Raw genomic sequence first — 25,392 nt, 5'->3', positions numbered from 1 at the left:
GAGGATAAGCACCAGCTGTAGTGTTCAATTTTAAAGCTTATTTTTCTTCATACACAAAACTGCTTGCCATGGTGGAGTGCCTGAGAAACATCTCTGCTTAAAATTCTCTAATGAGAAAGGCTGGACCAGATGATCTTTTGAGGTCCCTTGCAACCTGGGCTGTTCTGCGATTCTCTGAAAAAAAGCAGTCGTAAAACCTCCCCACACACTAACGCAATTATGATCAGAATCAAACTTTTCAAGCTTGTAGGTACTGGAGATGTACCTATATAAAGGGAATTTCAACTTATTCTAATCCCTTCCTCCTGCTGCCCCCCCCCAAAAATCACTCAAAAAAAAGGTCATCCCCTTCTTTGGGCAGCTAGTCTACAAAATACAAGTCAGACACACCGATGTGTATCAGTTTCTGGAGCTGAACATTTGTTACTGATTTTCCCTGAAAATCTAAGATTATCTGTTCTCTCGTCATCTTTTCACACTGGTCTTTGGGATTTAGAAAGTGCTAGGTACCTTTTTTTTTTTTTTTAAATTAGGAAGACCCAAGCTCACCCTACAGATGACAGGGTACCACACTCAAGGGTTTACGTTACCACCAAGGATACCAGGCTGCTGCAAACTCATTACCAGTTGTCTCCCTCATACTCAATCAGTCCACATGGTGAACATCTACTGTTCGCGAGAACAGAGGTAAAAGCCATAGGAGAGGGCAACAGTACTGCTAAAACCAGGTACCAGAGCCATCTCAGAAACCCCCAACCTCTGGTGTGTGGAGGATGGATTATCAGCCAGTCTCAAATAAAAGCAACAAGGAGGAGTCAAGAAAACCAATGGGAAATTAATATTTTCAGAAAATGCGTTTAATGTTCAGAAAACATAATAGCATTTAATGCTTTATAAAAGTCTGTTTAACCAGCAAGTTATTTAAATTAGCAAGTCTAGAGTCATAATTCTAATTCCCTGTGAAAAGGAATTCCATTTCTTTGTTAAAAAGTAATCCCCCATCCTTCTCCCAAGACATGCATACATATACAACCTTGCCATAAATAGCATTATTCAGTAATTACAGCAAACACGAAGGTTGAGGAATACCTGTTCTCCCATGCTCTCCATCCATTTGCATAGAAAACCCACTACGTTCAATTAAGCATCCAAACATATTTGCTAAAGAAAACTAAATACTCTTAGATTCAACATTCTTAATAAACTAATAGCAAACTTCTGCAGAAAACAAACTTAATAATCAGAGCTTCTGTAGTATCATTTTAAGAGAATTCTTACAGTTGCTTGCTGTATTTTTTATGCTCCTGCTGCAAACTCTTTGACGTTGAGGCCACAGCTTTAAAACGATAATTGATTAGTTTGAGAGTCAATATGCACTGATATCTGCGGGAAGACTACTATGAATTGTGTACACCCTGAATCAGGACCTCATAGGCTTGTAATGCATTAGACATTCATAGAAACACGTATTCTTGTACGTATGCATGCACGTACAAACATGGAATCTGGATGATGGACCTGACAGGAAGTACTATTACAAATACAGCAGAAGAACAAGAGGTGGGGATCAATTTACAACCATCTAATAACTGTAGATATACCCAACTGTATTGAATTTGTAACCAGCCTACTGGGTCCACTCAAAGACCTGCCTAGTCCAGCAGCCTGTCCCAAACAGCATTGTGTTGCAGATGGTCAGAGAGGACAGACATACAGTAATACTCAATATACCATCTACAGGCACGGAGGGATGTCTGACATAGGAACTTCTTCAGCCACAGGCTGCACCCCCATGCTAAAGAGTATTTAATGGATCCTTGCAAGAACTTTTAATACTTACATCATGTAACAAAGGGTACCACAGTTTAAGTATGAGAAAACCTTGCTCACTTAATACTTCTAAGTGTTTCTGTAGACAACACAAAGAAATGGACTTCTAAGGGAAATGAGTTATATAGGGAAACCTGATTTACATGTTTAACAAAACAAGAATACACAGTTTTGGTATTTGTTTAAGTAACAGCATTTGAAAAAGCTTCACTTCCATAAATGCCGTAGGACTGAACTCTGCCCTTTGCTAAGCATCATATCTCAGAAGGGCTTACCGTAGTATAGATCTCAGCTGCATGTTTAAAATATGCCTGACATATGGGGAAACTTTCCACAGATTAAATGATACTGAAAATAATGACTAAACACTGAGTCAGAAAAAAGTAACAAGAAGATATATGCATCCCCTCCATCCCTCCGCGCAGCCACCCAAAGTAAGATGATGTGTAAAAGAAAAGATAAATTGCACTATTCCATAGATTAGAAGAATTACGGAAAGGTCAGATATCTAAAAAGAGAAATGATATGATGAGAAAGAACTGAAAGTGTATAGCTCTAGGAGGGCAGTTAATATTTTATGTTACAATAACTCAGAAATGTAGGAACCTTAACTTTATCTGGAAATACAACTCTCTGGATTCAAGTAAAATAGTGAAAGCCTCATCGGTTTGGTTTTGTTTCTTTTTGAATGGGATTCGATTGGAGGACAGACTCTGACCCTCTGCTATCCAATACCCCAGCACATGAGCCATCTCAGTTGGCGAGAATGCTTGGGAAGTAAAATCTCTCTCAGAAAAGCATCTCTGTTTGAGAAATCAATTTAGCCCATATGTAATGCTAATTGTTATGAGTCAGGGCTCAGTGTAGAAAAAGGTAGCTGAATCAATCCTGAAAGCAGTAAAGTGGTACGATGTTCCAAGAATGAAATGGTAGCACTATTGAAAGCAATGGTATTTTTGTATAGCTTCAAAAAGACATATTTTTTGTCAGATTTTCGGAGGTATACATAGTAACAAAAAGGAAAGCAGAAGAACTTCAGTATCTTAATATAATAACCTTAGTAAATTAATTTGTTAGTGCTAACAGTACAAACCTGGAGAGGGAGTTAGGTAAATGTATGAGAAAACGCTTGAATCTTTACAAATACAGACAAGACAAAAAATATTCTCAGCTGGAAAAAGAAAAAAAAAAAGTAATTTTAAGATCCCACCTTCAGTGGGCAGATGCCCGCCGTTCTCGATGCCCAAGTCTGACCAGGCTCCGCTCACACGGAGCCCTGAGCGCCCCTGAGCCCCTGGCACCCCAGGGGAGGTGGGCTCGCCTTTGCAGTCAGTGCCCACAGCAAGGTGGAGCAGGAACGTGGCTTTCTGAGCCGCTAAATGTGGTGGGTGAGAGAAATAAGAGACTTACTAGATTGCTAAAAACACCAGTGAAATGAGGTGCTGGGGTACACACCATCAGGAAAGTGAGAAGACTGCAGAACCAGGAAAGGAGGATTTCTGACATCTAGAGCTAGGGGAGATGAATAACATGAGCAGGTAACTGAGGGCTGTTGCAGAACAAATGGGCAATATGAAAAACTTTAACTGTTACTTTGAAAGAGTGAGATGAAAACAAGCAGAGAGTGCCAGCGTCCACTGAAAAGTGGAGACCAGAACCAATTTAGTGGGAAAAAAAACCACCAAGGCAAGACGACCCTTAACAGTGCAGACAAGCCATGAATTGGCTAGCAGACATGGGTAAATAGGGAAAACAGCTTAGGAAAGAAATTGCCCTCCCTCCCCAGCACCCTGACAATTCCGTCTCTCACCAGGGTGATGAGAGGGCAGCAACCTACAGCTATGCTCCCGTAGGCAAACGGGGCAGAAATCAGTACAGCTGGATGTGAGGTTCTCACAAGGACAACGATGAGCAGTCAGTATGACGGACAGGGTGACATTTCTGTTTTTTCCCCCACAGATGTCCATAAACACTATTCAGGTTGTACAGTAAAGAATTCAAAGAGAGAACTGTGGGATTCAAGTTGACTATGCAATCTTAATTCAGTTGTCTTGTGCATATGTATCATGATAGTCTATAAATATATCACGCCAGTCTTTTTTACTTAAAATGTCACCCGTAGGATAGATTCTGCTTGCTTAACAAACAGACATTTTGTATTTTGTTTATTTTCAGCATTTGTTGTAAAAGCCTGGCCTTATTTACTCTATGTTATTCAGACTCCTCTCTGATAAAGCAACTCCTTTTTGGCTTTTCTGCAGTCTCCCATCAACTGAATCATTGTGCTATATCAAATACAGCAGTCTACCAACATGCATACCCACAAAAGGACTAAATTAAGGTCGCACAAGTTGCCTTAATTATGCCTCCCCTCCACCCCATCAACGTCTCAGTGCTTGGGCTTTCTGTATTACTAGTGTAATCAGAATTGCCTTTTGTGGTTGATACCTGAACATCACTGCAACCCACTGAAGTCATGGCTTCTGTAGTTACTGTAAATTTTGTTTAAGATAAAAGTTGTAAGATATGAAACAGAAAGGATGAATAAAAACAGTAATAAGAAATGTAGATTATATCCTTCCCATCTACACATGAATAACATATTAGAACAAGTACCATGACTATTCAATGGCATAATAGTCTTTGGAGCACATACCTATAAAGAAATGAAAAAAAAGGCACTAAGTTTGAGAGCTCAATGGTATAAACAGATTAGACTCGCAAAGAATGGGAGGCAAACAGATGGAGAGGAAACTCAAGAAAAAACCCACACACACTCTGAAATCCCCCAGAGCAGGTCACTGGCCTGCAGTCCCAGCCCAGCACCGCCTCCCGAAGACCACGCAGCCTCCCCCTGAATCGCAGGATGGAAACAAATTAATCTGTGGGGCTTCCGTGGAAAATCAGGAATAGACATCAAAGTCTCCTTTATTTTAATGTATTAGCGGTACTAAAATTCACTTTCCATTCTAATGTACTGATATTAAACTTATCATTTTATCATTAAGATTATTGTTTTCGCTACACATTTGTAATAGCATCCATCATGATAGTATTGGAGAGCTTTCAACATCTCCATTTCAGTTAAATGAATTGCATAAATTCTCCTATTTCTACAGAGGGCGAGAGGCACAGAGGATAAGAGGTTCTTAGCAGGGCTTCCGTAAAGTTAAAGACGCACAGATCTGTAGAGTTAAAGACGCACAGACTTTGCCTAAATCTGATTCATTATCTTCAGTAATACCAAGCAGCAAGTATTAATGTAAAATCTTTTTAAAAAATCTTTACCAGCAAAGAGGAGTATGTAACTTTGGCTGTTTCTATGGATTTTAATTGATTTTTAATCTGCTGACGGTAGACTGTAAATAACTGCTCAAAGCACACACAAGTGCAAGTCAATAGGAAGTTTTATTAGTTTGCTTTCAGAGAATTATAGCAATGATCGAAGGACTCTGAAGCACGCAGAGGCCCACAACCTCAATGGTTTCTCTTCTCCTCACAGGCTGTTTGAACACCGCCTCCATAAGGGTCCAATTCAGCCAAAATTTACATTTGACTTCCGCACCACGGAAGCCTAGGATGGCTGCAATGAAAGTGCTAACGTTATTTTTTTTGGTAGAATAGGGCCCTAATTCATTGGCAAGGCAGCCAGTAAAAGCTCTTGTATACAGCACACCTCGTCTATAAATCATTTCATAGAGCTCCAGAAAAGGTTCTGAAACAAATCATCTTTTTTTTTTTTTTCCCTCTCCTGTAGCTAACAGGAAGGAAAGGGTTGTGCATGTAAAAATCTACTTTTTTCCACTTCTTTTCATCCCCTTAAATGGCCTACTGTCTATATTTTTTTACAGGAACACTCTGCAAGCATTCCCAACACCATGTTCACATGTTTTTCTTCACATCAATTGTCTTGCTGACCTGCAGCTTGCACTATCTACGTACAATGGAAAATTAGGACCCCTGAAATATTCTTCTCAGCTGACACCCAAACTTTCTCCCTTTCCACAACTCCCTAATTTCATTCTGCCATCTAAAAAGAGGTCGACAAATAAATCAAGTTTAAAAGAGCTAAGCCAAGAAATAAGTAGGAGAAGAAAATGACAGAGCATCCTTCTTCATAACCAGCCCGGGCAACACCTCTGCTTCTACCCTTCTACCCCTCCTCCCCAGCAACGCACTCAGTGATAAACATCTCACAGCAACATATCTGTGCAACATCAACACCCTTGATGTTTTGGAGAAATCCTGAGAATAGTTATCTCATGCTGCACTCTTAGTCCTACAGCTTGGCGCTAGATATTTATGTGACTCACCCAGAAACGGAAAGTAAGAGAACAGTATGCAGCAGAAGTGCAGCAGAATACGCTGTCAGTTCCACCAACAACCACAGGCACATAAGAGGTTGCTTCAGCATCTTGCCTATAATTTCAACTGACAACCAAAGAAGTGTTTGCATACTTAAAAAAACCAAAAAAGCCAAACCACAACCAAAAACAATAGTCAATTTTCTTAGCCAACCTAAAAGTTTCTAAGGAGGGTGGCACCATCATCTTCTGCTCATCTGCTCACGTAAAAAAAAAAAAAGGAAGCTCTTGATTTAAATTTAAAACTCACAATAACTCAACACAGGAGAATGAAAGGAAATGGCAAAAAACAGTCATAAAAACTACATATGTATCAAACATGGGACCTTTCTTTGAGAGGACTTTGGCAGTTATAAAATACACCTAGAAATTACCGACTTCACTGTCCATCCTTTAAAGATACAGCTCTACCCAGTTCACAGGCCCTGTGCCTTATCAAATTTGTGGATTAACTGTGTAGTAGTGCAAAAATGGCTGAAGTCACCCAGTATTACTCGTACCACTCACGTCATCAGTGATAGAGTAAGTACCCGATTACACATCCCTTGTGGTGGTGGAAGATGACACACATTTTAATCACACGTTACAAAGGCACAGGCTTCTTCAAGGCAAAAAGGAAATCATACCATTGCACAAAAAACACTGAACGGAAAACCAAAAGCTATTGAGATTAGAATATTACCCATTTTACCTTCTTTATCAAGATAAATGTGTTACCTAACAACATAGAAAGACAGCATCTTGGTTTCATGCCTAATTTGAGAAAAAAATATTTAACACAAATAATATTTATGAAGATACATCTGGGCCAAATTCCATGAGGGTATCATGAGGGTCTTAGTACGCTTCTAATGTGAACTGCAAAGAGCAACACCAGTGATGTCCTCACATGCTTAGATAATTTGCCCTGTGGTACTTCTTGAGAATGTCTTTTTATTTGGTCATTGTTAAAAGATCTTACACACAAAATTGAGCCCACAGATTGCTCATGGAAGTATGTACTTTGGTGATTATCTACATGCCACAATCAGTCAAGAAGTGTTATTTATGACTTGTGAGTGGTTAGCACATATTCAAGAGAAGAACACCACATACAACGCCAACTGAGATATTTTCCAGGGAAATGCTGATTGTGCCAAAGTCCTCGACACTTTTAGGGATGGTAGCTGTTGCAATGATCACCAGACAGCTGCCAAAACCCTCCCAGACAGCGAGTTCCTCGACCACACGTAAGAAAACCAAACTCTTAGGACAAAATAACTTCCTAATGACATTCCACATTATTTGTCTCAGGTTAATTCCTTGGATAGATTCATACACATAAAGATGTGCTTCAGCAAGACAATTATTCTTCTGTTCTGACTACAAAATAAATGGTTAAATCCACTAGTCACTGGCTCATAAAACAATTTGTTGAAATAATGAATTCAAATATACTAATAGGATACAGAGGTTCACCATTAATTGTTTAATCCATAGCTGCATAATACTGTACTGAATTATTTCCCCCCTTTTACCCCTGCTAGGAACTGACACAAGTACAATAATTAAAATAAATTTCAACACAACCATTTGGAAAATTGCCAACATTTTCAAGAACTTATAATTTTCTTCCTTTCCCCAAGACAAAATACAGTTTTGACATCTTGGTAAAAAACAGTTGCAAACTGTTACTTACAATTTAGGAAAAAATCACTGTTTTAATCATGACCTTTCATCTGTCCTTGATTTGGAGGGAAAAGGTGGGGGAAATTGGCCACTTACAGAAATAATCCTACTGGGCTTTCGTCTCACTGATTGACAGCCTCATGTGGCTAAACACATTCACAATTATAAATAAAAACTACCCCTCTCAAAATGGCAGAACTTATCCTCCATCAAGCAAGATGTGCTTGGAGCAAGTATAGCTTTTAGTGGAGATGGTGAAAATGACCTTTGAAATATGTGATAAATATCAACTCTGCTGTATTGGCCATCTCCAGCCACATTTGACAAAAGGATACTCCCAATTATTATTTACGTAATGCCCAGAATAGCTAAATACTGGCCATGTCATTATTACAAGAATGAAAAATACATTAATAAAAGCTAGCATTAATAGTATGGTAATAATATATGCCAATAGGCTCTCTTCAATTTAAGATTATATCTGAAAATGGGCTATTTGAAGAAAAGTGCAGCTACACTATTAGCTGTAGCGTTGTTACAGATATTTTCAAAATGTGTTTGCTGTTTAAGACTCTACAAAAACAGGGCCTTGTTGGCATTTGCCTGAGCTCACAAGGAACCAGTTCAGTGAGCTAAACCAGCAGAAAATACTTCACTGTTTCCCCAAAGCCACTTTTCTGCCAGCTTAACTTTCTGGTTGGGCTCACAGTAGGGCAGAAGAGCCCAGTGCCGGGCAAACATAAACTGCAGGATTGCGTGGCCAGGGCAGAAGGCCAGTGGAGAAGGGCTGCCCCTTTCTTCCACCAGCCTCCAGCAGCAGGTGCAAGTAAGCACATCACCAAACCACACACCAGAAGGGGACTTTGAGTGACCTCTGGCTCTGCTGCTGAAACCTTCTCCCTCATGCCTTGATTTCTTCAAGGCAAACCCAGACATATTGAACCTCTTTCCTTTCTAAAGGGCTCTGAGACCACTGAAATCATAGAATCACAGAATGGTTAGAGTTGGAAGGGACCTTAAAGATCATCTAGTTCCAACCCCCCTGCCATGGGCAGGGACACCTCCCACTAGACCAGGCTGCTCAAAGCCCCATCCAGCCTGGCCTTGAGCACTTCCAGGGACAGGGCATCCACAGCTTCTCTGGGCAACCTGTTGTAGTGCCTCACCACCCTCACAGTAAAGAATTTCTTCCTAATATCTAATCTAAATCTACCCTCTTCCAGTTTAAACCATTACCCCTCGTCCTATTGCTCCACTCCCTGATAAACAAACAGTCCCTCCCCAGCTTTCCTGTAGGCCCCCTTTAGGTACTATAGGCCGCTATCAGGTCTCCCCGGAACCTTCTCTTCTCCAGCTGAACGACCCCAACTTGCTCATAGCCCTCCTTCACAGGAGAGGCGCTCCAGCCTTCTGATCGCCTTTGTGACCCTCCTCTGGACATGCTCCAACAGGTCCACGTTCTTCTTGTGCTGAGGACTCCAAAGCTGGACGTGGTACTCCAGGTGGGGTCTCACCAGAGTGAAGTAAAGAGGCAGAATCACCTCCCTCGACCCGCTGGCCATGCTTCTTTTGATGCAGCCCAGGATACTGTTGTCTTTCTGGGCTGCAAGTGCACATTGCCGGCTCATGTTGAGTTTCTCGTCCACCAGCACCCACAAGTCCTTCCCCTCAGGGCTCCTCTCAAGCCGTTCTCCGTCCAACCTGTATTTGTGCCTGGGATTGCTGTGACCAAGATGCAGGATCTTGCACTTGGCTTTGTGGAATTCCATGAGGTTCACACGGGCCCACCTCTCAAACCTGTCCATGTCCCTCTGGATTGCATTCCTTCCCTCCAGTGTGTCGACTGCACCACAGAGCTTGGTGGTTGGCAAACTTGCTCAGGGTGCACTCAGTCCCACTGTCCATGTTGCCAACAAAGATGTTAAACAGTTTGAAATGGTTAGAACACCAATAAAGCCCATCCTGGAAACGGCCACCCAGACCCCTACCATAGAAGTTTCTAGCAACACCGTGAATATCACGCCACACTGCCCGAGGCAGAGAGGTAGATGCATCACAGAGCACAGCCTGTAAGCTGTGAAGGTGACCTGTGAATCAAGGAAAGGAGGAGATAGAAAACTATTTCAGACTCTTTCATGCCTTTCCCTACACACTTATTTCCAAAATGAAAAGTCAAAACCAGAGCAATTTGACAGAAAATGCTGTGTAATTATCACACAAGCCCCCAGTCACTTTGGAGGGGGGAAGACCCACTCTCCTTCCCCATCATTGGACTCCCCTAACCACTTCTGCTTCTGTACTGGAACCGCACCCAAGTCACCAGGCGAGAGGACATGCAGGAGTTTCTCATACACATGCAGTCACACGTACCCTCTCACAGCCACTTCAAACGGGCTTTGTAAATCAATTGCTGCATTACTAATAACATTCCTACAAACACTTCTTTTCAGACAGCTAGTATAAGGTATGAGTTTTACTGTCTTGAAGCAGACTCAGAAGTTTCACAAGCCTTCTGAGAAAAGGGTAGGGGTTTCCCCTCTCCCTCCCGCCAGCATACCACCTCCCGAAAGCCGGGGAGGCACCAAGCCGAGCAATTTGGAACAGGACCTGCGGCAGCAGATCGGCCCAGGCAGAAACAACGCTTGTCTGTCTAGGTAAGATCCCTGCCAGCCTTCCCTCTAAAATTAGAAAACGGGCGACAGTACCTTGGCGCCTGTCACTTGCTGGAGACAAATCTTTAGCTCTTTCCACAGCCAAGGGGTGGCATTTTGATTTCTGCCTGCCAGCTCCAAGTCACGGCGCTACCTTGCTATCGGTCGGGCTCTTCGGCAGCAAGACCTCTGCCTGGCATCGGCTGCCTGCTCTGCCCTCCGCCTCGGCACCATCCTTCTCCCCAAACAACCGAAACAGGAGAGAGCCAAGTGAGGGTCAGAATGGGCTTGAAACGGGTGAAACTTTCCAGAGGGGGGGGCAGCAATTTTCACTCGCCACAGATTAAAACTCCAGCCCAGCTAGGTCAAGAGGTAAATTCAGCGTGGAAGCAGGCATGCTCATAATTCACACAGTTATATCAATATCACTTTTTAATCAAAAGATCTCAACCTCTTTCACATAGATCACAAACACTAAGCGTCACAATATTCCTGTGACAGAGCAATGAATTATCGTGCCTACTTTTATTAAAAGTATTTAAGTTGATCTATTACCTATGTAAGTTACAGATATATCCTACTGTCGCAATCTCAAACACATTGATCCTCACAAATCTTCTCTGAAGTAGGGAAATGCTATTTTCTCCATTTTGGGTAATTGGAAACTCTGGCGCAGACAGACTACAGCCAGATGTAAATGATCTAAAAATCCACCTAATCCCTGGGCCTCCACTTTCAACTGGCCGGGCATTTCTCAAGGCCTAGAGACACCCAGTAAGAAAACACTAGGTTTGGGACTGGGCAGAAGTTAGGCCTAAATTTGGGTTGAAAACTGCCCTTAATGCACTCGGTTATCTTTCCTGCTGTACCTCCTTGCAGCCAAAGCAGGCCACGGGGCTCTCAGCTAGAAGATAAGGCTGCAGCCAAGCATCACAGGGGACAACCCCACATGGACCCAGCCATGCATCAGGGCTTCAGGCTGTCAAGTCTCAAAGCAGCAACCCTTCCTTCATCCAGAACTGAAATAGAAAATACACAAATATCCATAATAGGAATAATAACAATAAAAAAGTTTTCATTGAAACAAAATGCCCACCCTCTCAGTTAAAGACCCAATACAGAGAAGTTACTTCTTCAAGAAAAAAGAAAAAGTTGCTTTCCTCCCTTAGGTGCTTTGCCTTCCTTATAATAAACCATTTTGTGATCATTAGAGAGGTTTACACTGTAGAAATAATGCTGAGAGGAAGAAACATAGAGGCTAAGTTTTTAATTTAATTTTTGAAAGTGAAAAATCTCTTGGGTAAAAAATGACACCTCTGTTTTTTCTGAGCTACAGATGGGTTGAAGCACTTAAGTGTTTGGCTATGCCTGCATGTACATTATAAAGTTACCATGCTGTTACAGTTGTCATTGACAAACCTTTTCAAAGAACAGTGTTTTCTGTCAAATGTGAAATGCAGCATGTTTACGCAAAACAGAAAATAAGAAGATGCTCCTCACCCTACTGTTTTAAGTCCACACTTTATGAAACTATCATTAGATTGTTATATTACTATAAAAGGTTGGAAAACAAAATACTGCTTTCAGAAAATTATACAAAACCCATGGGTTTTTTTATATATATATTCAGGTCTCATTTACCCTTATATTTGACACAAATGAAAATAGAACAGCATTTTAAGCTCCTGGAAATGACAATATCATGTTATCTAGATAAGTAACACAAAGCTATTATTGAAATTCTGATAGCATTTGCTTTACTGGTAGAGGAAAATTACCTGTAATGCATAGTTTAAATAATTACTTTTAAACAAAAGCTTCTTTTCTACATTCCTTATTTATCTTCTGAGACCAGCTCAGCAGGGCTATGTATTTTATTAAAATTGCCTTCAGACTGCTAATGGTGGGCTGTGTGTTAGCACAGTAGAAAGGAGGGCCGTTTGACTCCTGTTCCTAATATTGGGAGTCGGTCCAGACACTGAAGAGCCAGAACTCTGCTGTGCATTTGAGTTAAGTTAGCAACACTTGGCTTGCTAATGATACTGGCGACAGCATTTCAGGATGATGGGTCAGACAAACTGGAAAGCTTATAATTGTGCCTACAGCAACAACAAAAAACAATTCTGAAATCCCTTTCACTGACGTTTCACTTGATATCAAGTCTCCCGAATGGAGATTATTTTGTAAGCTCTTGCCCAATATTTCTCCCTTCTCTTTCTCTCATGCTCAACCTTGGATGTTCCCTGTGCCATATCAGGAAACGGTGTAACAACTGTGAGCTACTCTGTGGTGAGTTTATGTGGCAGATAACCAACACAAATCATCCAGATAACTTCCTGGTAGATCTTGTTTCCTCTCAGAGGAAGCCACAGTCAAAGCGCGCTTTGATCCACGAAGCATAGGCACTGAAACCTAAGGTCCTCCTTCCGGAGAAGCTATGGAGCAAACACACACCTGCACCCGTGGCTGCAGCTACAATCCCTGGGTCTTATCTGCCCTGTGGGAACAGAGGGGTCCAGCTCGGTTTGGTCACTCCTTTCTGTCACCACCGAGCCTTTCACGTGAAAAATGTGCACACCTACATTCTCATATGCTTGCATTGAGCAAGTTTGTTTGCTTGATTAAATCATTCTGTGTTTATATGCAATTACTGATTCACACTGCTAAATTAATCTGTTTAACATCTTTTTCTTTAAAGTGATTAAAACTGTAGAAATCAAAACCTATGATTTTTCACATGAGGAAACACCACAAATGCAGTACACTTCAGAACTGGATTTGGTAAATGACGTGGTCTCTTTCCTTCATTGAACTGATATATCTGACTGGAAGCAGAAAAGGATACAAAAACTTTCTGGACTTGTGTAAATGATCACGATATTGGCCAAACAGAGAAAGCAGGATTTGTCCGTTGCATTGACCCCGTATTTTGGTGAAGCTTAACAGCTCGTAGAGCTGACATTTGCTGGAATTTTAACTAACTTACGTGACACAAGGAAAACCATGAAAAATGTTCACTAGCTGATTTTCACAAGTTCTGAGGTGCCCACACACCACGTCAGCTTCAGAAGGAGACTTACTCATCACCTCTGAAAAACAGCCCAGATGCACGCTGCTTCCAGGTAAGCTGGACCAACACCTCCCAGTAGAAAGCAAATTACTAAACACACACAGAAAGCAGGAAAGCCAGGTAAAGCTCTTGACTCTTTTTTTTCCTAAATAAAGAGCATTTCCCCTTTCAGAAAAAAATTAACAAGAAGTTAACACCCACACATAAGCCTCGAAGCCAAAGAAAGGCAAACCTTTTCAGAAACCCTGCCCCTCAGCTGGCCCAGCTACATCAGGGCTGTTACAACCTGTGGACGAGGACTGGAAACAGCGACGGGACTTCCCACAGGGAAACGTGAATGGAGTGCTCGAGCTTTTAACTACTGATTCACTTATTCCCTTTATCCGGTTTTCAGAAAGAAAAGCATGCACCTATCACAAAGCGTACCCATGTGCAGGGGACATATACAAAACCAAAAAAATTCACAGGAGGAAGGCAGAGGAATCACTTATCTTCAGGGGCAACTTAGCAATGCTTTTTAATCGTGGGCATTTTTTGGTTTTAAAAAAGTGTTTCTAAAGAACAAGCAAAATCATTAGCAGCATAATGACCAGGAGCATTGTGACCTAAACAAAAGAGGTAAAAAGAATCCAGCCGTTCACGTATAAAATTTGCTCACCTGTAAATCAGAAACAAGCATATAAACCACCAGATTACTATTTCAGATCCCAAGCAGGTTGATCCAAAGCACTTTTAAGGTCATGACATTTCTCCAAGACTCTAGTACCACCTTCTCATTCCCCATCTCATCTCAGCTGCCCTAGATCCACTGCTTTTAGAAAGACCTCATATTTGATCAGTCATCTACTCTGCTGTTTCTTAGAGCCACATGATTTTCATTGCTCGCAATATTTAGGCAAGAGATTGCCACCCATCCCATCTAATGTGATTTCCAAACTCATCAAGATTGCTTTAAAAAAAATCTGGTCTTGATTGCATTGAAACTTTTTTAAAAAATACAGAGACAAAACAATAGCTTCTGCTTGTCAGAACAGGACGTGTGAAAGGACATTTCGAACATGTCTTCCTTGGTGTACTCAGCTTCTTTAGTTATCATTGCCCATTTGGTCCTATCCTCATGGATATATCAGCGGAGGTGTGTGTGATTTTAACTTGTGTCATCTAGGAATAGTCATCCACTGATTCTCAGCTACCTGAGCAACTGCTGGGTGTAAAACGAAGGGACAAGAACCTTATCATAAGTCTCTTCACTGCTATAAAATCATCCTAATTCCTTCATAGGTGACAGTTCTTGCAGTTGAAATCCACAAAGACGTAACAGTAAGCACCCTCACATACAAACACTAAAATAAAACTTCACAATACAATTTGGATTTGTTCCTTTGACATGCACATGACACTTTTTAGACCTGGTGGGCTTACTGATCAATCACACAGAGGTACCCACTCACAAGTGACTCTTGCAAACAAGCCTCAGTCATGGGTTTTTACAGAAGCAAGCACAAAACAAACCAAAACTACAGCCATCCATGCAAATAAAAGATTCAGATCTCAAAGTTCAGGATGACACAGAATGGTATGCAAGAACAGGGGCTTCCTCCCTCTCACAGCTACACTCAGAAATGCATGCAAATATTCTGAGCTTGCAGATTACCAATTTAGCAGTTGGTTTCATTTTGAGACCTTTTTGGAGGGGAAGTAATACAGTAACAGCAATTCCTCCCAACCCACTTCCCACCGTCACCACACAAACAGACTCAAATTCTCAGGTTGGTTGACCAAAACAATATCTGCAGAAGAAAATGAGAATTTGCCTGAGAACGTTTATATTATTTACCAAACTAGAAGCAAAATCTGACATGAGCATACAACCTCAGAAAAACTCCTTTTCATTGTTTCATAGACCTACGCTCTCCAGCCTGCAATGGGAGTCCAAATTGCAGGCTACAGATTTAGCGTGCTTTACCACATCTGCATGGGGGAAGTTGCCGCAACCGTACCAATACCCACTCTTTCTCATCAAAATCGTATAGAGGGAAAAGTTATAGAAATGTATACTTTATTTGGGAAAAGGTCGAATAATTTGTTTTTAATGACTTTAAGACAACCTATCCAGAAAAAATACCAACATACACACACACACACACACCCCCCCACTTTCAATCTGGCTGCTTTTCATTTTCATCAGTAAGACAAGTTCTGCCACATGGTTCAAATTTTTTATAGATTAATCTTTATACTGTCATATTTTTTTTTATATGACGTTAAATTAAACTGCAGGGTTAAACAAAGGTATATATGACCATACATACATTTGTATATACATGAACATGTTGTATTTGACAGTTGTCTTCGCCACCTTTTCCATTTCACTTGTTACCACTGTAACTGCAAACTCTTTGTAGCAGGATCCATGTCTCTATTCTTACTTGCACTTCCAGTCCATATTTGATCAGAGTTTATAGTAACATAATGTTTATATGCTAAGGAACTATAATAAGAAATCACTCACTATTCCTATTGTGTAGAAGGGCACATGTACAAAAAATCAAAGGGAGCACGTGAAAAGATAATTTATAAATATTTGAGAGCTGAATGTATCCTGATCAAAGGCAGTGGAAACAGAGGCTGAGCCTGAAGAATTATCTGAAGTCTGCCACACTTTAACTACCAGTTCCTAGCAGACAACTAAACTGTTATGAAAAAGCACAGAAACGGAGTTTTAATGCTAAACATATGACCCAGCACACATAGGGAGACAGCGTGATGCATTGCACTGCTTTGCTTGGAGATGATGTAACTTCACAGCAAAAACCAGATGCCAATATATGGTTTTGAAAATTTCAAGAAACCAAGAAAGTATTCACAAATTAAAAAAAACCCCAGACATCCAAACCCAGAAGATAAATTCTTCCAAACCAAACAACACATCCCTAATCATCTTCATGTACAGCTTGTTAGAGGTCTATTAGTGACATACACAGTGAAAACACAAATCCTTCATTCTTATAAAAATTTTGCAACTAAGAAGAAAATAAATTCATTTTTACAATGCTGCCTTTTAGTTTGTATTGGTGAGTTTTCTCATAAGTGCTAGGGACAAAATTATTTCAGATTGGAAAATGATTTATTCTTTTATCAGCCACGAACTTCTTTTGACCTCTGAATTTGAGCCAAACTTGCTCTACGTGCCTGCAAACTCTCAGTCACAGGAGTTACGTGGTTCTCGTGTTACGTGTTGCTAGAACCCCCCCGCCCCAAAAAGCAGCACAGTGCCACTACCCTGAGGGCTGTGAGGATGAGTAAGGGAGGCGCTCGCTGCCTCACAGAGCTTATTATCCCTACGTCATGCCAAGCACAACAGGTGGACCCAGCAGGGAATTTCAAATAAGACAATACTCATTTTGGTGTTATTTACATCTTCTAGATCTCTGAATATTAAAATTGAAGTGTATTCTCACAAATTTGTAAGAGGGGGAGGAAAATTAAGGATTGTTGCTACAACGCATTATGAAGAGAAGGCAGAGAAGCAGAAATACACCAGTCACTCCCTGTTAGGGTAAGTTCTACCTTTCAAGACAGAGTCACAGGGCCAAGTACTGCAGTCTCGCTCAGGCACATCTCATGAATCAATAGCTTTGCATCGGTAAGAACCCAGGAAAGACTGCAGGACAATTTATATAATTGACTGGATCAGTAGCTACACCTGTTATTAAGATTACTTGACACATGCGATTAAACAACTACCTGCAGTTGTTCATAGCCGCCAATATTTTGCCATTTCGGCTGATTTATCTGTGATGCATGACTGCCTCAGGCTGAGCGTTTTGGAAACGGTACAACTTTTTCCAAGAACAAGGTTAAGGAATATTACGCTTAAAATTCTTCGAGGTCTTCCTCTGAAAAAACCTGCGGTGCTGCAAGCTTTGGAGGAAGGTTTGAAACCTGGCAGCCTGGCTGTGGCTTTTGTCCCTGAGAAAAGCCTTTTGTCCTCAGATGTGCCTCAAGTAAGCCCTGAGGAACTCTCCATGCGAACTGCCCTTCTTTATGGATGAGTGCTTGGCTTTCCAAAGTTGTTACTGTGCTTTCAGCACAGTTTTTATATGAAAGCAAGTACTGCATCTTGATTACACTGTATTTCACCTCCACCCCATTTAAAAAACATGTAGAACAGGAAATAAAACTAAAGTAATCAAATGAGTCTTCAAAGAAGAAATCACAGTGAAGTTACAGGTATCACACTAGGACCTTAGTAAAACATTTATTGAAATAATGCAAACGTCAGCTCAGCTGTCCATGCAACACAGTTGTCACCCCTGAACCGGGCAACTTTGTCCAAGTAGCTCACACGCGCTGCCAGCTATTACACCATCTCACCATTTATTTCCCGGCCTTTATTGCATTTCTCCTCAGGCCGTTCTCCCATAGCAGGGCAGCAGTTCTGCCCCTGTCACAGGTAAGGAACCAGCAAAGTGACGCATTTGCCTGCATTTATGCAGAAAGGCTGTGAAGAAACAGGGAAGTCAACCTGACTGTGCAGGTCCTAGGCCAGCCTCGTCTCCCAGAGCTGAGCCAACCTGCTGCCAATTCACATCAGCACTTCAGAAACACCTCGCCGGCAAGTAAGAAAACACACCTCTTACCTGCCAAGTCTCCCGGTTTAAATTCTCAACTCCTCCTCCTTTTATTTTCTTCTGCTTCCAACACTGAAGGCAGGGAGGGGAAAGAAAAGAAAAAAAAATATCAGAGGAAGAGCCACAATTATCTCATTCAAAACCTTTTTCATATTCACTACAATGTTTTATTCTGAGCAAAAATCTCAAGGAAATAAGTGGTGTTTCTCCATTCATTTTTCCACAGAATTTGGGTCAGGCCCTTAGCAAAGCTCTCCCTAAAATATGAGATGCTGAACCTGAGAGCAAGACCTGCGGCATGAGGAGAAGAGGGGGATCTCGTTAAAGGAAAACTAAACTGAGGTAAGCAATGGGTGTTAAGAAAAAGATGGGGATTAGGATCCCAGTACAGCTAGGTGCTTATTCATAGAACTGTAGGAATACAAGTAACTTTTGTTAATTAGAAGTCTCTACTCAGATGGACACAAACTCACACAGGAACCTTTAGGATCTGCAGAGGGGAAAAAAGAAAGAGGGGCAAGTGGGAAACGGAGCCACAGTCAGCTGAAATCAATAGACAGACTGACAGCAATTTCAGCGGACTTTGGATCACACCCAAAGCAGCAGAAGAAAAAAAGATGCAGCAGGAACAGGGTGAATAAATGAGAGAGCAGATTAATGACTTCAAGAAATATTATTAGTACAACTTAAGAATAGCTGGGGACTTGCAAGAGGAAGGTTAGATTCTGCTCTTCAGGCTCATAAATGCTGGCTTGCTCCATCAAAATCAATGGAGTAGTTTTAGATTTACATCAGTGTAACTAAGAACAAAATCAAATTAAGGAGTACAGAGTAACTGGAGAAAAACCAAGCATTATTGAGCGTTCCAACACTGGGAGGCACTCAGATACTATAGTGCTGAAGGCCGTATTAGTAGATTGATTAAATGATTGATCCATCAGTAGGAGATTTATCCAATATGGGGAGGAAACAGAGAGCTCTAAATCAAGACTACTAATAAGCTATGATTTATATTTTCTGTACGCTATAAACATGCAAAGGAGATGCTGTATAAAATTTGCAATAATAATAATTACCAGTTATTTCCCACTCCTGAGATTAGTTCTAATATATTTCTTCAACATTTTAAAGGTGTTTTGTAAAATTATTTTGAAAAAAAGTTTTTGTAACAAAACCCCAAGACTTTCATGTTCTCATTTAGATCATCACTCCTTCTGAGTCTTACAGACTGATACCAAACACTACAAAAACTAAACCCAGAGCCACTTGTACTAGGAGACACGCAGTATTTTTCTTGGACGAACAACAGAGACTTTCTCTACACTTCATTGCTAGGCTCATCGTGAGTTTTGTATATGACAGTGTGAAAGTAGCAGTTTCTTTTCAACAGTTTCATGCTCCCACCAACACAGACTAGTTTCTTTCAGACACCTACTTTCGCTAATGCAGTGCCATTCCTTATGTCATGTACACATTGCCTCTGTTCTAAAACCACAAACTTTAAAAAAAAATTAAAGCTCTGGCTTGAGCTAATCCTTCTTACCTTTTATTTACTTCTTATTTCCTTCTAAAATCACTGCAATTATCACATTGTACCTAAGTCCTTACCACTGGGAATTTCAAATGACTTGAACGTTATCTGGTTTTATTACAAATAAAAAGAATAATTCCATCCAGTCTCCCTTTCGTTTCCATGTTTAGTCCACAAAATCCACCCATTTTTAATGATATCTGCAACAAAGCTAGTAACATTTTGTGACATCTCTGTCACCCACACAGGCACACATTTTTTCAGTTTTTAGTAGACGGCCTACAGGCACGAAGAAGAGAAGGTTACTATTAGTATCCCAGAGAAATGTATTTAATCTCAAATTGTAGAGATTTGTGTTTAAATAAGTGGAACGTGAGGTTCTGTCTAGTTCCTGCTCCCACAGGCAGACTTTGATTAATAATTACAAGTTCAGTCCTTAAATTCCAATTAATAATCAGACCATTAAAAAAAAAAAAAAGGCAAAAAGCAGGTTTACAGTTTTTTCTTAAGTTCATAAAACCAAAATAATTTTAAAAAGTCTCTTTAAGGGAGAATACTGATTTGTTTTGATAGAAGATGATGTCCTTGACTGGATTCTTTTCTAATAGGATCTATCCAGACTTTTCAAAACGTAAGGCAACTTTGACCAGAACAAAAGGGAGATTTCCTACAGTGCTGTGGAGCAGTAAGCAGAAAGCTACACTTTCCCTTATAGAGGGTGAATTTCTGTTTCATATATGCGTATTTATAACAGGGTTGTGTCAAACATAGCATGACACACAAAACACTGTCCAGCTTAGCATTCTTCCATTAGTTTGCGTATCACTGCTGACTGAAAAGATTGGGGTCCTATTGCAAGGTCTAATGATCGCAAGTGACATTGTTATCATTATATGTCAACGTGTTCTTAAATACAATTTCAGAGAGAACATTTTTATAGCACTTCCCTGGGAGTTACATGCGTTTTGGTTCCCAACGCTTGGCTGCAGTGGGATCAGAGAGGTATGATCCAAAACACTGTGGGAGGGAACTTCAGAAGGTTCCACCTGGATATTTATCTGAGCATGTTTGCTCAACTTCATTCAGAGATTAGACTCTTAACTATATTGTAACAAATTTATTGCAGATTACAGGTTTGGTAATGTACCTACCTACAGTACGTGTACTTAGGATCAAAAATTAGAGCTCAGTGTCTTGGGCGTAACAGCATTTGTACTTGCCAATTATCATCTGCTGCAGAGAGGAAATGGAGCAGAAAACTTGTCTGTAAATCACCATTTCCCTTTCTTCCATCTCCCAAAAATAAACAACTTAAAGACATTGTGAAAGGTTTACAGTAAGACCCATGCAAAACTTTCACCACAAAATGTAAAAATCCCTCATGCTTCATTACAAGTCTGAAAAACAAGACAGTATCGGCAAACAACTTTCACACAATGATTAAGAGTGTTAAAACAGAAACTAAAGCAAAGCTCTAAGATTGAGAAAGAACTATGATTTTAAGAAGAAATTATTTGAAGTAGGGTGCTTTCATATGTTGTGACCAAAAGTCAGGGAAAGTGAACATTTTCAGAAACTGAAAACCACCTTGACGGGCAAGAACTCCTGCAAACCAGTAAAAAAAATAAAAGTAATTTACTCTCGAACATCCCCAAATTTATGTTTATTAGCAATGTATCTTTACTTCAGGCGCAAACAAACAACTTGTTTCAACAGTTGAAAAAACTTTATCATTCAAGAGGATTTCAGGGCAATCTTTCAAGATTAGGCTAGAATTTATTACCCATTAGGAAAGAAATGGCACGAAACAAGCCACCTATATTAAGCATCCACAAAGACAGCATCACGCTTCCTGACTCTATTTTTGTGGACCGTACTCTGAAAGTAGTCCCATCATTTCAGCGATTCCCCTCCCAAACAGTTCTGGGATTCTAGGTTTTTTTGTGTTTTGTATGTCCTAGATAGTGACCTCTCAAAGGCAGGGACTGACTTCATGTAACTTGTCCATGAAATGCCTACTGCAGCAGGTCTCCAGTTCCCACCTGCAGTTTCAGGGTACTGTTACCTGAGATGCTACAGTAGAACACATTATCATCCCTCAAGCTTTCATCTTTTTCTTCAGCATTGACAAAAGAGGAAAAAAAGTACAGAGCTGGACATTTAGAACCATAGAATCATCTAGGTTGGAAAAGATCCTTAAGGTTAACGGTTGGACTCAATGATCTAACACTGCTAAGTTCACCACTAAACCATGTCCCTAAGTGCTACATCTACACATCTTTTAAATACCTCCAGGGATGGTGACTCAACCACTTCCCTGGGCAGCCTGTTCCAATGCTTGACAACACTTTCGGTGAAGAAATTTGAATGTGAACTTAACAAAAGATGGGAAGAGCAGCTCAAGAGGAATAAACTGCTCTGTTCAATTCAGTGAGGTGTTAACACTGATAATCCAAGAATGACAATAACAGGGTTGAAGTATTTCAAGGCTTATATATGAAAAAAGCACAGGTTGTACGAAGCACTATATGACTTCCCACTCTGATTTGCAGGCATGTGGCATTTGAAAGATAACCTATTTAGCCTTCTCCCAGCTAACAAGGACCCAGCCTCACAGAGCCTAAACAGTACTACTGCCTGAATAAGAGAGGGATGAATTCATGTGGCTCAACTGAGTTCAAAAATAACATCCAACTTAAGCCACTTGCATGAGTGGAGCTGAGTTTGTAGGCAACCTCAGAAGGGTATTTACACCTTTTTCTCCCCTCCTTTGCTCTCACTGCAATACTTGTACAGAAAATTTCTTAAATCAGATATGGCAGAACCACTAATAATCCATTTGCACTCTGGGTGAGCTTGGCTAATGAATTCAAATGGGAGCAGAAGCAAGCCACAGACTGCCAGATTTTTAATATCCTCATATTTTCTAGTAATGGTGTAATTGTAATTAATGTTTACTTTGTTGTGTATTTTATTGTTGAGTCTTTAAAGTCCTCTGGGATCCCTTTGGGATATACAGCACTACATAAATGTGAGTTGTTATTATCAAATAACAATCACCGGCCATTTAAATTATACAATAGCTACCTGATTATACTTAACCAAGTTAAAGGTGTAATAAAAAATGATTATATATAATCTAAATTAAAGATATTTTTCCCCAGTTCAAAGAACCTAAAGTTCTTTGCACTGAGTATGCAAGTGCCCTGCAACACCTGGAGCTTGATCCGGCTGTACTGAAATCAGACAGGATTTTGCTGTTGCTTTCAATGGAGAGGTGATAAGATGCTTGGCAAAGAGTTAAATATCTCAACAACTCTATCCTTCTGAAGAAGCAAAATTAAGATTTATTTTGTTTCCCCAAAATCATTTGATTGAGTATTCATCCTTACCTCCAGTATTGATCCTGAAGTGTCTATAATAACAGTCATTTTGGCTTTATCACCAGTTCTATATAAGCTGTATATCTGAAAAATTATTTCAACATAGCATAGAGATCCCCGAGCTAAACTTGGTGTTGGTGCTGCCAACTGAGTGCATCGCGGGACATGAAGGCAGCAACTGACCTTTCCTCTCTGTGGTCAGAAGTCCTGACTTCCTCCTCTTTTACGACACATCCGCAGAGACACAGCCTCCCAAATATTTACATCAATTGCACATCAATTAGTCCATGCAACCACGAGAGATATTTTAGGATGCAGTAGATTCTGGAAGTGCTCTTGTCAGGCATACTTCAAAACCCCAAAATCACACAATTAACAATAAGGTACAGTGACATTTTATACACAAACTCCTGTGGAGATTATTTACTCGGCTTTGAACTGTTAGAAATCACATCTTCAAGCTTTAAATCCACTGGGGAAAGAACTAATTTAACTGAAAGTCTAACAGATGAAAACATGACTCCAGGACTTAAGGTTAGAGAAAGCCTTGCTTTTGCTCTCTCCTAATAAATACCATGAGACTGGGGGGGTGGGCGTGGGGGGGTGGGCAGGCGGGTATGGGTGGAGGCGGAAACACGTCTTTTCTGGCTGACCTCTGCCAAGTCATTTCCCTTGCTTCAGGTTTCTCATCTGTGGAACAGGCGTAATGGCATTAACCTCGTTACTGATGAACAGCGTTGTAGATGGGTCTACATTATATTTCAATGATAATAGATCATCTTGTGGACCTTTTAGTATCAATAAAAAAATTCATTCCAGAGTCAATGACCTGTTGGCAAGCGATGACTAACCCAACTTAAATTCAACTGCACGGGTTAAGAACACAGTCAGCCCAGGATCCTTCTGGCAGAGATGGACTAACTGCCCTACGGGTCATAAAGGCCTAATGAGGGATGAAACATTTTTGCTGAAAAACATCTCTCTGTGCTGACCACAATGGCAGGCTCAGACGCCAACATTCAAAATCTAGTGACCTCAGATAAGTGCCTAATGTTAGTTAGGATGAACCTAGAGCCACAACCTTGATTTTAATCAGTTCTGGATTCTTATAACATTTTCTTTGAAAAAAAATGTACGGTCTGATCTGAAATTCCCTCTTTTTCTTGGTTCCTCCCCAAAATATTTTTTGAATTGAGAAATTTCAGTGGGTTGATTTTTATGTGAAAAATCCTAAAAAAAATTTACCTTCAGCAGATAACTTCAACAATTTCCCCTACTAGAAGTATAAATATTTGTTTCAAAGCAGATATTTCAAAACAAAAATGTTCAATTTTCATGTAAATATTGTTCATTTTCATTCAAAATTAAAATAGTTGAAGTGAGAAAAGACTGCACATCTTTGAGAACTGGACGTTAATTCTATAAGATAACACTAGCTGAAGATCCCTCTTCTCCAGCAATGCAAATAACAACAATGATATGCCATAGACCTTTAACGTATACTTAATGACTTCAGTGGCACTCAGCCAGTTTCCACCAGCTGAGAATCTGGGACAGAAGCCCCAGCTGAAATCAGGGCTCCCTTGTAGGAACCTCTCTATACGTGCAAAGCAAGAGACAGCCCTCACAATACAGTTTGTAATTTAAAAGGACAGCATAACCAAAAGATGAGAAGTAGAGATTATTATTAAAGGGAGCATAAGCATCTGTCGCAAAGTGACAAAGAAATCTGGGGAAAAGCAAGGCATGGATTTCTTGTGTTCTGACCCCCCAACTTATGCATTCTTTCTTAAGGCCATTTCTTGCAGTCAGGACGGAAGTAAAATTTTAACAACTTAATAATAACCAACAGTTTTAAGTACAGTAGTCACCCATCAAAACTCCACATACATGAGCTAAGTTCGATTTTAAACTGTTACCCACTGATCTTTCCTGCTTGCTGGAGCATGCTGTCAGTAGGGTTCTGCAGCTGCTGAAGGTGGTGGTTGATCATACTCGTGTGCACACACAGCTTTCCCCTGAAGTTCAAGTCCTCCATCAGCACTGAGACTGCCTGAGCCGCCAGAAAGTGCTGCCTTTTGTTTGACACATGTCTCTCTAACTTGTCAGCAGAAGAGCACGGGGTGCTATCCATCAGTCAAGGCGCAATACACCCTGACACACCAGTTAGTTGGAAGGAACTGGAAGGCTAAGTCAGTCAGGGGTGCTATCTTGAGGTGGGAAAAGGATCTGGGAGGCGTGGGGAGGAAAGGAGAGAAGGG

The 25,392-nt window shown here is 40.6% G+C and overlaps 1 protein-coding gene across 22 annotated transcripts in view; it reads right to left on the bottom strand.

The window, feature by feature from the left end:
* The window catches only part of SOX5 (SRY-box transcription factor 5), a 656,593-nt gene that overhangs the window by 439,470 nt on the left and 191,731 nt on the right, over window positions 1-25,392 (bottom strand). For all 22 annotated transcript variants that reach the window (XM_074586204.1, XM_074586316.1, XM_074586286.1 and 19 more), the window contains exon 3: window positions 18,227-18,289. The gene's annotated coding sequence lies outside the window, so the exon portion shown is untranslated. The remainder of the gene's footprint in view (window positions 1-18,226; window positions 18,290-25,392) is intronic.

The sequence above is a fragment of the Larus michahellis genome, chromosome 1 (genome assembly GCF_964199755.1).
Source record: "Larus michahellis chromosome 1, bLarMic1.1, whole genome shotgun sequence".
NCBI classification, from domain to species: domain Eukaryota; kingdom Metazoa; phylum Chordata; class Aves; order Charadriiformes; family Laridae; genus Larus; species Larus michahellis.
This window is presented reverse-complemented; position numbering and strand designations above follow the sequence as displayed.